The sequence below is a fragment of the Melanotaenia boesemani genome, chromosome 3 (assembly GCF_017639745.1).
Source record: "Melanotaenia boesemani isolate fMelBoe1 chromosome 3, fMelBoe1.pri, whole genome shotgun sequence".
Classification (NCBI taxonomy): Eukaryota; Metazoa; Chordata; class Actinopteri; order Atheriniformes; family Melanotaeniidae; genus Melanotaenia; species Melanotaenia boesemani.
In genome coordinates this window covers 11,001,399-11,010,357 of record NC_055684.1, presented here as the reverse complement: position 1 = coordinate 11,010,357, position 8,959 = coordinate 11,001,399, and the positions used below count along the sequence as shown (strand labels likewise).

The 8,959-nt window shown below is 39.1% G+C and overlaps 1 long non-coding RNA gene across 1 annotated transcript; it reads right to left on the bottom strand.

Annotated features, from left to right (window-relative positions):
- Window positions 1–1,479: 1,479 nt before the first annotated feature.
- On the bottom strand, window positions 1,480–8,538 carry LOC121636178. The gene is made up of 3 exons (XR_006009677.1): window positions 8,431–8,538; window positions 3,527–3,566; window positions 1,480–2,136 (listed from the first exon to the last, which is right to left on the bottom strand). It is a non-coding gene; the product is annotated as an uncharacterized LOC121636178 (long non-coding RNA).
- Window positions 8,539–8,959: the final 421 nt, after the last annotated feature.

The following is an 8,959-nucleotide window of genomic DNA, read 5'->3' as shown; positions in this document are numbered from 1 at the left end:
TATTTGGTCACTATAAGGGTTGTGGAGAACTTACCTTCTTAAGACACATTGTTGTCAATCAATTTGATTTATATCAGGAGTGTACAAGTTTTGGAAATGATTTTGGACAATTGTTTTATACAATCTGATTCACCTATATCCAGTGGTGAATGAAGTATACAGGTGTAAATAAAAATAAAATGCAAATAAGCACAAAGACCTAATTGATAAGTGACCAGTGATGGCTGTAAGTCACACCAAAATGGACGAATTGAGTGATTAAATCATAATTCTGAACTAAACTTAGCAAGAAGACATCAAATAAGGGTAAAATAACTAAATATTATAAAACCTTTTTAATCAGTATTGACTTCCTGTGTATGTAAAAATCTATTAGTTTTATTTTACGTACTTTGCTTGAGACTTTGTGTAGAACAAAAACCTGTAAAGCTGTCCACGTCCTCTAATGTGTAACTGCATGTTTTCACCACTAGATGGCAGCACTCTGCTATAATTCCGCGTTTACACAGAAACAGCAGACAGGTGGACTCAAACAGGTCACTGTGAATAATTATATGTTCTGACAGACTGAGTCATGAGTCTGCTGTACACAATACCAAATAAAGAACACACATGCACACACACACACACACACACACACACACACACACACACACACACACACACACACTAACAGACTGCATATTTTGTTTGATGATGGGTGGGTAATGTGACACATGCTGCAGCGATGTTGGGGATTAAGACTAAAAAGAAGCAAAAACCCAAGAACAACTGATGAAACAAGACCGACTTTCCTCTTATCTTGACAGTTTTTTTCCTTAAGATGCTATTTTTGTTATATTAAAGAGATTAAACTGTTTCTAAAGAAGTCATGATGACAATGGATGGAGGTAATAATTTTGAAAAAACAGAAATTTATGGCTTCCAAATAATTTATCATAAAAACAAATCAGTAGTTCTTGAAATATTAAATAACCTTTTTAATTTAAATTATGGACATTTGCTTTCATTATTTATTGATTTTTGTTAAGAAAGAATACAAACTTTGAGAGACACTTGAGATAACTGAGCCACAGTTATAGAAAATGGATACAGATACAAATAAATGGACTTAAATTAATAAATAACATTCCCACTCTTGAGAAAGTCTTTTTCTTTCTCAGAAGCTACAACCAAAGTCATGAATGTGCGTTACCTTGGCAACAACACCAACAGCTGGGTTGTCTGACCCCCATGAGACATTTAAGCTGTGCAGTGTGGAGGTGGATGTTGCTTTTTTACCTCAGCGCTGAAGCAACACAATCTGATATAAAATTTGAAAGAATGATACACAAGAACACAGATGGCTTTAAGAGGGAAGGAGAAAAATACTGTTTCTTACTGGGGGGTAATTTAATTAGATTATTCCATATAAATAAATTGTCCATCCATCCATCCATCCATCCATCCATCCATCCATCCATCCATCCATCCATCCATCCATCCATCCATCCATCCATCCATTCCTGCTGCTTTTCCAAGGTTGGGTTGCAGGGGCAGCAGCCTTAGCAGAGAAGCCCAGACTTCCCTGTCCCAGGCAACTTCTTCTGCGAGACATACTGTAGTCCCTCCACCACACCACAGCTTCACCTTTCAGCTCAGCTCTATCATCACTATGATAGACTGATGAAGCGTTCACGTCACTGCAGGCCGCTCCACCTGTTATTCTCCCGCTCCACCCTCCCCTCACTCGTCAGCAAGATCCTGAGATACTTGAACATCCTTTGCTTGAGCCAGGGTATCATTCTTGACCTGGGGAGGACGCTCCACCTTTTCCAGATGAGAATCAGTCTTGGATTTGAAGGTGCTGATTTTCACCCCAACCTCGTCCACAAATTGCTCATGTGAGAGTTAGAGACCATGGCCCTATGAAGCCAACAGAACAATGTCATCTGCAAAAAGCAGAGACCCAGTCCTTAGACCATCAAACCGGTTCCTCTCAACACTGCAAACACATCTATAGGTGACAACTGACTCGAGTCAGATGTCACCTATAGATGGGTGTGCTAGAGGTACCAACTATGGCCAAAAAAAAGGAGGTGGATGGGGATAACCAGCGGCATCACAATACAATCAAAGACCTGGTTCTGATTAGTTCTGTGGAGAAAGGTAAAGACATTTATTTTAGTATAATATACAATTCTCAAAACAATGGAATAGACTGTTCTTAATTAATCTACCATGGTAATCTCTTTACCCAGTCATAGATTAAAAAAAAAAATCTTTTCTTCATCATCTTGGCTGAAACTATACATTCTGACTGTTGAGCCACTAAAGCCACAAACAGATGCAACATATCTTTGTTGCCTTCAATAAATCTCAACACATTCCTCTGCAACAGAGGCCAAACCGCAGCCTGCAGAATGCACCGCACCCAGTGGGGAACTCTGCAAACACAACAAGTTCGATTGTGTTTCTATTTCTGTCACAACCAGAAGTCAGATCAAGTTTCCTGACTCATCACTAGTCAAACATTCAGGGTTTGATCTGAAAAAAATAAATTGACTGTGCTTGTTTAGTGTTTCTTTTTTAGCCACTGAAAAAGTTAAGACTTGGAGAAAGTAATGTGGATAATAATTTAAAAGGGTAATGCACCCCAAAAATGTGTTTTTGAGCTGTAAACAACACAATCTTACTTAGTTGTGATGAAAACCACATATACTGCTGATAAAATTTGTATTTCTTTTAATTAATTTTTTTTTAAACTGATTTTTTGGGTAAAAAGAATGTCTCATAATGCCCACTACAGTGTAAAACCAGGTTTAGTTTTTTGTGATGTAGAGATGTACTGGTGCTTTTTCTATGTCAAGAGAAAATTTCTCATGCCCAAATCGGAGGACAACCAGCAGCAACGGGGCTGTTGAAGTCACGGTACCCTGACGTGCAGTCATAGGTAAGTTATTCTGCCAACTTTCATGCAATTGATTGGTAATCCTGCTGATGACTGGCAGCACTTTAAGCAAAGACTATCTAGTAACAAGTGGAGCAGAGTGTGATGATGAAACGCTTAAAGATGGAAAAATTAGAGGCCATCCAGTAAAGAGACGAGCCAACTGAATGGGTCAGCTCGCTGGATATTCTGCAAAAGAAAACAGGTGCTCTGAGAACGTACTTGGACCCAAGAGACTTAAAGCAATCAAAAGAGAACATTTCTAGTTACCAACCAGAGAAGAAACTGTGGCAAAGTTTGTTGGAGCTAAACAGTTTAGTAAAATAGGCGCTTCGAGAGGTTTCTGGCAGCTGAGGCTAGACGAGGATAGTTTTAGGACAGGCACGGGTTTTTTCGTTTTCCCTACAGTATTTTGTCAGCAGGTGAAGTCTACCATAAGACTCTTTTTGAGTGCATGCCAGGAGTAGAGACAAAGATGGATGACATCATAGTCTGGGGGACTACACGAGAAGAACATGACAAAAGACTGATACAAGTGTCAGACAAGAGAAATGAATCTGAAACTTAAAGATGTGAGTTCGGAGTGAAAACACTTACCTTTGTGGGGGATGTCAGCGAAGAGGGGGTGAAGCCAGACCTGAGAAAAACATCAGCAATCAGCAACATGAAAGGACCAACCAACAAAGATGAGGTCAGACAGTTCCTAGGGATGGTCACCTATTTCACCGAGTTTGTCTCACAACTGTTAGCATTTTCAGCACCTCCCAGGAGTCTTCTCGAACAAAAGAGTGAATGGATCTGGTCCCATGCGATCAATGTTTTCTGAAACTGAAAGAGACTCTGACACCCGTATTAAGGTTATATGACACAGAGAGGAGTACCAGGATCTCAGCAGATGCATCACAGTATGGCCTGGGAGAGGAGCAGCTGCAGAAACACAATAACACAGCTATCTGTTGTTCGTGCATCCAGTGCCTTGACAAGTGCTAAGTCTAGGTATGCTCAAGTTGAAAAGAAGCTGTTAGCAAGCATGTATGCATGTTAGCATTTCCATCAATACGCTATGTTCAAACTTTTGAAGTGGAAACTGATTTTAAACCATTGGTGTCCATTATATCCAAACCTCTGAATGACTGTACTGTACAGATACAGCACATGTTAATTAAGCTACAAAAATACGTGCACGATATATACGTACGAGGAAAATACATGTACACCACCAACACTTTGTCTAGAGCCGTGGATAAAGAGGAACATGAGGACATCGAGTTCGACATGAAGTTGGAACGCTGGAGTCAACATCGAGCATGCAATCATTAGCTACCTCAAAACTGTCTTTGCCAGACATGGCGTCCCATGTGAACTGTTTTTGGACAAAGAATGGGTGTTTTAACACTCTACATCAGGGGTGGCCAACGTCGGTCCTCGAGAGCCACAATCCTGCAGGTTTTCCATGCATCCCTGCACCAACACACCTGACTCAAACTAATGAGTCATTGTGCAAATCCTTATAGGCTGTTGGATTCATTTAATTTGAGTCAGGTGTGTTGTTGCAGGGATGCATGGAAAACCTGCAGGATTGTGGCTCTTGAGGACCGACGTTGGCCACCCCTGCTCTACATCAAGTCTAACCTATCCAATCCAGTGGCTTGGCAGAAAGCTCTGTGAAAACTGTAAAACACATGATGAAAAAATCAACGCACAGAGATGACTTTCAGAAAAGCCTACTGATCTACTAGAGCACACCTCCTACAGAACAGACAATCACTAGCCCAAATGCTGATGGCTAGGCACATTCGCTAGAACTTACTAATAAATGAGGACTTATTGATGCCCAGAAGCACACACAAAGTCAGAAAAGCAAAAGAGGAACAAAACTTTAAACAAAAAGAGCTGTATGATCTTTGGAAAAACACCTGCCTTTGCTGAAGCCTGGAGGTGTGTTGCGTCTCATGGACATCTCTACAGGCACATCGAAACAACAGAGAAAGGTGGAAGAGGAAGCTGCTCCACCCTCACTACAAGATCCAGACAGAGAATGGATTGTCTCTGAGGAGGAATCGCACAAATATTCAACTACAGCGGACTAAAAAGGACGCTGCAGTTCAAGAGACGGTTCAGCAGGACTCGGCTGAATCTATAGAGCTAACGAACAGTGGACCTGAAAACCCTGACTGTGGTCTGACAGCATCACCAGCTGCTGTGAGACCTTCCAAACTGTCAAAATCGCCCTCTGTTGAAAGATTCTCTAGACCTAAGAGACATGCTCAGCCAGGAGGCTGATTAGAGTTGCTGAAAACTCTAGTACTGCAAGCTGCTGAACAAAAGAGCAACATGGACCTAAGTTCATCAAAAGAGAGAGAGAAAAAAGAAATGCATTTTTGGGAAATGCAAAAAACAAATAAATAAAAATAAAAAAAGCACATTAACATGGGTTAAAAAAAACAATACTCAGCTGTCACCTGTGGTCCCAGTCTGAAACCTGAAAGTTGTAAAGTGCATTTTCTAAGCTTCGAAACGCTGCAGGGCAACCAGCTCCAGGAATGTACAGAATGTACCACTGTCAGAATTGAGTTTTAAAGGTCAGAAAGTACATAGTCCTACTTCAAAGCAGGTGGTTTGAGGTTTTAATAGAAGTCTACGGTACAAATCTTGTTAACAGTCCCAACATAACAAACATTTCACTCTATCAAAATACAGTAGATATATAAACACCTCATGATGATAAAATAACATAAAAAAATGTCCATGTCTGTCTCTTTGGTTTAAAGGTAGTGTAAGGATTACTGACATCTAGTGGTAAAGATGGACATAGAAATGAAATTCTTCTAGACATAAACATGTTTTCATCTGTGAGTAGATTCAGTGGTCTCAGGTGTCGCAATCACTGCACTTCAGGTAACTAGTTCAGCATTGTGTACATGTGTACTGTCTTCTTCTATGGTGCTTTTAAGGAATTGCTTATCCCAGTCTGTGTTCTAGTACCTGAACAAAGCTGGTACTGCAGTTTTAAAGCTCAGAGGGTTCTCACCTCACACAGAGTTGTTTGTTCTCTCAAAGACAACGTAGTACAAATAGTGGCACAAATATGGCAGCCCCATGGTAAGTAGATATAAACTGTTAATTCCCAAGAATAAATCACAAATTATTTTGGTGAAGTCATTAGAGACCAATAGAAACAGCCTTACATCATATACTAATTTTTCACTAACTTAGTTACATGCTGCACCTTTAACAGAATATGATGTATGTATTCTTAAATGCTGTGAAGCACTTTGTAACTTTGTTTCAAAAAGTGCTATACAAATAAAGTTATTATTATTATTATTATTATTATGTACAGTTACTGGCTGACTATAGGAGGTATCAGAATGAGGGATGGAGAACACTGATACGTAAAACAGGAGCAAACTGTCCAGCGAAATTGTTACTGGTTTTAGACCAGGCTTTGAGTTGATTGGATCATTTCCATCAACAGTGTCCTAAATACGGAAAAATTCCCTATTCTTCGGCAAAAAAACACCTCATTTTTTAAGTTGTTACTCCAACATGAAGTCCCACCAGGTCAGGTCTCAAACCAGTGACTATGATGTTTTCTTTTGTGTTGTTTTACAAAGCAGCGTTTTCTACATGTTGTAAACACTCCTCACCTCACTGTATTTGGTAGCTGTCCATTAATGTGTCAGCATGTTAAAAGTCCTGTTAGCAGGTTCGTACCGGCGCCATATTGGCTAGGTGCCCTGACATGTAAACACAAAATCTGATATTATAACCTAAAAAAAAAAAAAAAAATCCAACTGCTTTTTAGTCTGTGTAGCAACCTTTGACTGAGAATCTTTATTACTGTGTAAGACATTTTCATTAAAAGCTCCACTGTATCCCAAACTGTGTTTGGATGTGGACCATATGTACAAATATAAATAATCTGTTAAACACTTTTATACATGTATAAATATTCAAATATAATAGTTATACCAGTTTGCTCCTTTTCATAATCATTGTTTTTGGAAAGACCTAAACATCATGTTAGGAGCTACTCATCATAACTCATTTAAATTTTAATAGAATTTTCTATAAAATAAGTTTGTAACTCGCTTTCAGGATAATTTGCTGAAAATACCTGTTTTTCTGTAAGTACTATTAAAGTGTTTATACTGCAGCTAGTTGCAGATGTTTTCCCTGCCGACAGATGTGGCATCAATGTGACCATCCATACAAACACAGCAGATTTTTTTTACTCCTACATGGAGATGTGTGAATGTGGTGAGGGGCCTGGCTTTCTTGTTAAAAACTCAGATGACATACCTATGTTAAACCCTCGGAATGAAACAGTGTTGTACTGAGATGCTGTGAGACTGAACTATTAAAAAATAAAACAAAGTATTTGGAAATCAAAGTGACTCATGGTTTTCAGAGGAAACTGTTGGTCTCTGAAAAAAATTAACTGTTACTTGTAAACAGTTTTGGGTGTGGAGATATTTAAGCTTGTAATACTCGTACCAGCTTGTTGTTACGTGCAGAGCATCTTAATCACATCTCAGGTAAGACTATGTAGGTCAGCTGTGATTTATGAGCTGGTATTTACACTGATTCACCTGTTATTTTTGGTATCTGTGTTTGGATCTTTAGGAATCAGATTTGAGGTATTTTACTGAATACTCAGATCATTTTAGTGCTTGAGCATTTTATAGACACATTCAGACATTTACAGACACATGCTGGCCTTTCGAGGACATTTGGAGACATTTTTCCCTCAGGTTAAGTAATTATCTTAATTCCTCAAATAAAAACAAATCACTTCAAAGTCATCTGTAACAGCCCAGGAAGCATATTACAAGAAAAACAACAGGAGGCCTATTCAGTTAAATGCAAAGGGGATTTATTTGATATGGTGTAGGTGTGTTAATATGGTCAACTTCTTTACTTTAAAACCTTCAGTGTGGTTCAGCATAAAGACATACATTTTCCTGATGAAAACTTAACTTGGATCGCATCAGTTTTTGTAAAAGATATTGCTGGAAAATATACAAGCCATGATACATGTGGTTAGTATGTTGTGGCACTGCCCATCGGTTCAGTACTGGTTGGCTATATTTAAAGAAAACAAATAGAAAAACTGATTTTAATGTCAAACTGGTATTTAGTCTGTTTTGTTGGATTTGTTTATTCAACTTCCTGGCAGACAATGCCATCTTCCTCCAAAAATTTAACACATTTCTGGAAAGTTAGGTTAGTTTCCTTAAATCTGAAATCACCTAATGTAACTACACTCATGGTCCACTTCATCAGGTGACCTTGAACGTGGCATAAGATAAAAATGGCATTTTCTGGTTGTTGATCTGGGGTTTTCACTCACCACACACAAGCATCTCTAGAGTTTACAGAGAATGGTCTGAAAATGGCCCAAACTTAAAACAGATGACAACAGAAGAAGAGCACATCGGGTGTCTGTCCTGTCAACTAAGAACAAGAAACTGATTCTACAATTCACACAGACTCACCAAAACAGGACGATAGAAGATGGAAAAATGTCTGGTCTGATGAGTCTCCATTTCAGCTCCACATTCAGATGGTCAGGAAATAACTTGAAAGCATGGATTCAAACCGGAGCATTTACAACTGCCACAGGTCATCAAGGAGACAAAACACAAGGCCTGAGAGAGAGTATGCATGTTCAAGGACTCTGAAACAGTTACTAACAAAACAACAAGGACCACATTCACATACGTGTGTGCACGCCAAGAAAAAAACAACCTGAAAGTCCAGCACTGAATGTACAAACAGTTGAAAACAGCTGTGGTAGGCAGGAAGTGCTGCATCCTGAAGATAAAAAGTCAGACAACAGGCCGGTTTTCAGCAGGAAATGCTTCAGGAGCATCTAAACAGGACGTCATGTGTCGCGTGCAGCAGTGGTCTGAATCTATGCGTGTGTGGCCCTTAGTAATCACATCATGGTTTTGATCTATATGTATATATAAAAGATTAGGATCTCTTTCAGTTATACTCATATATACAGTATACAGTTAAAAG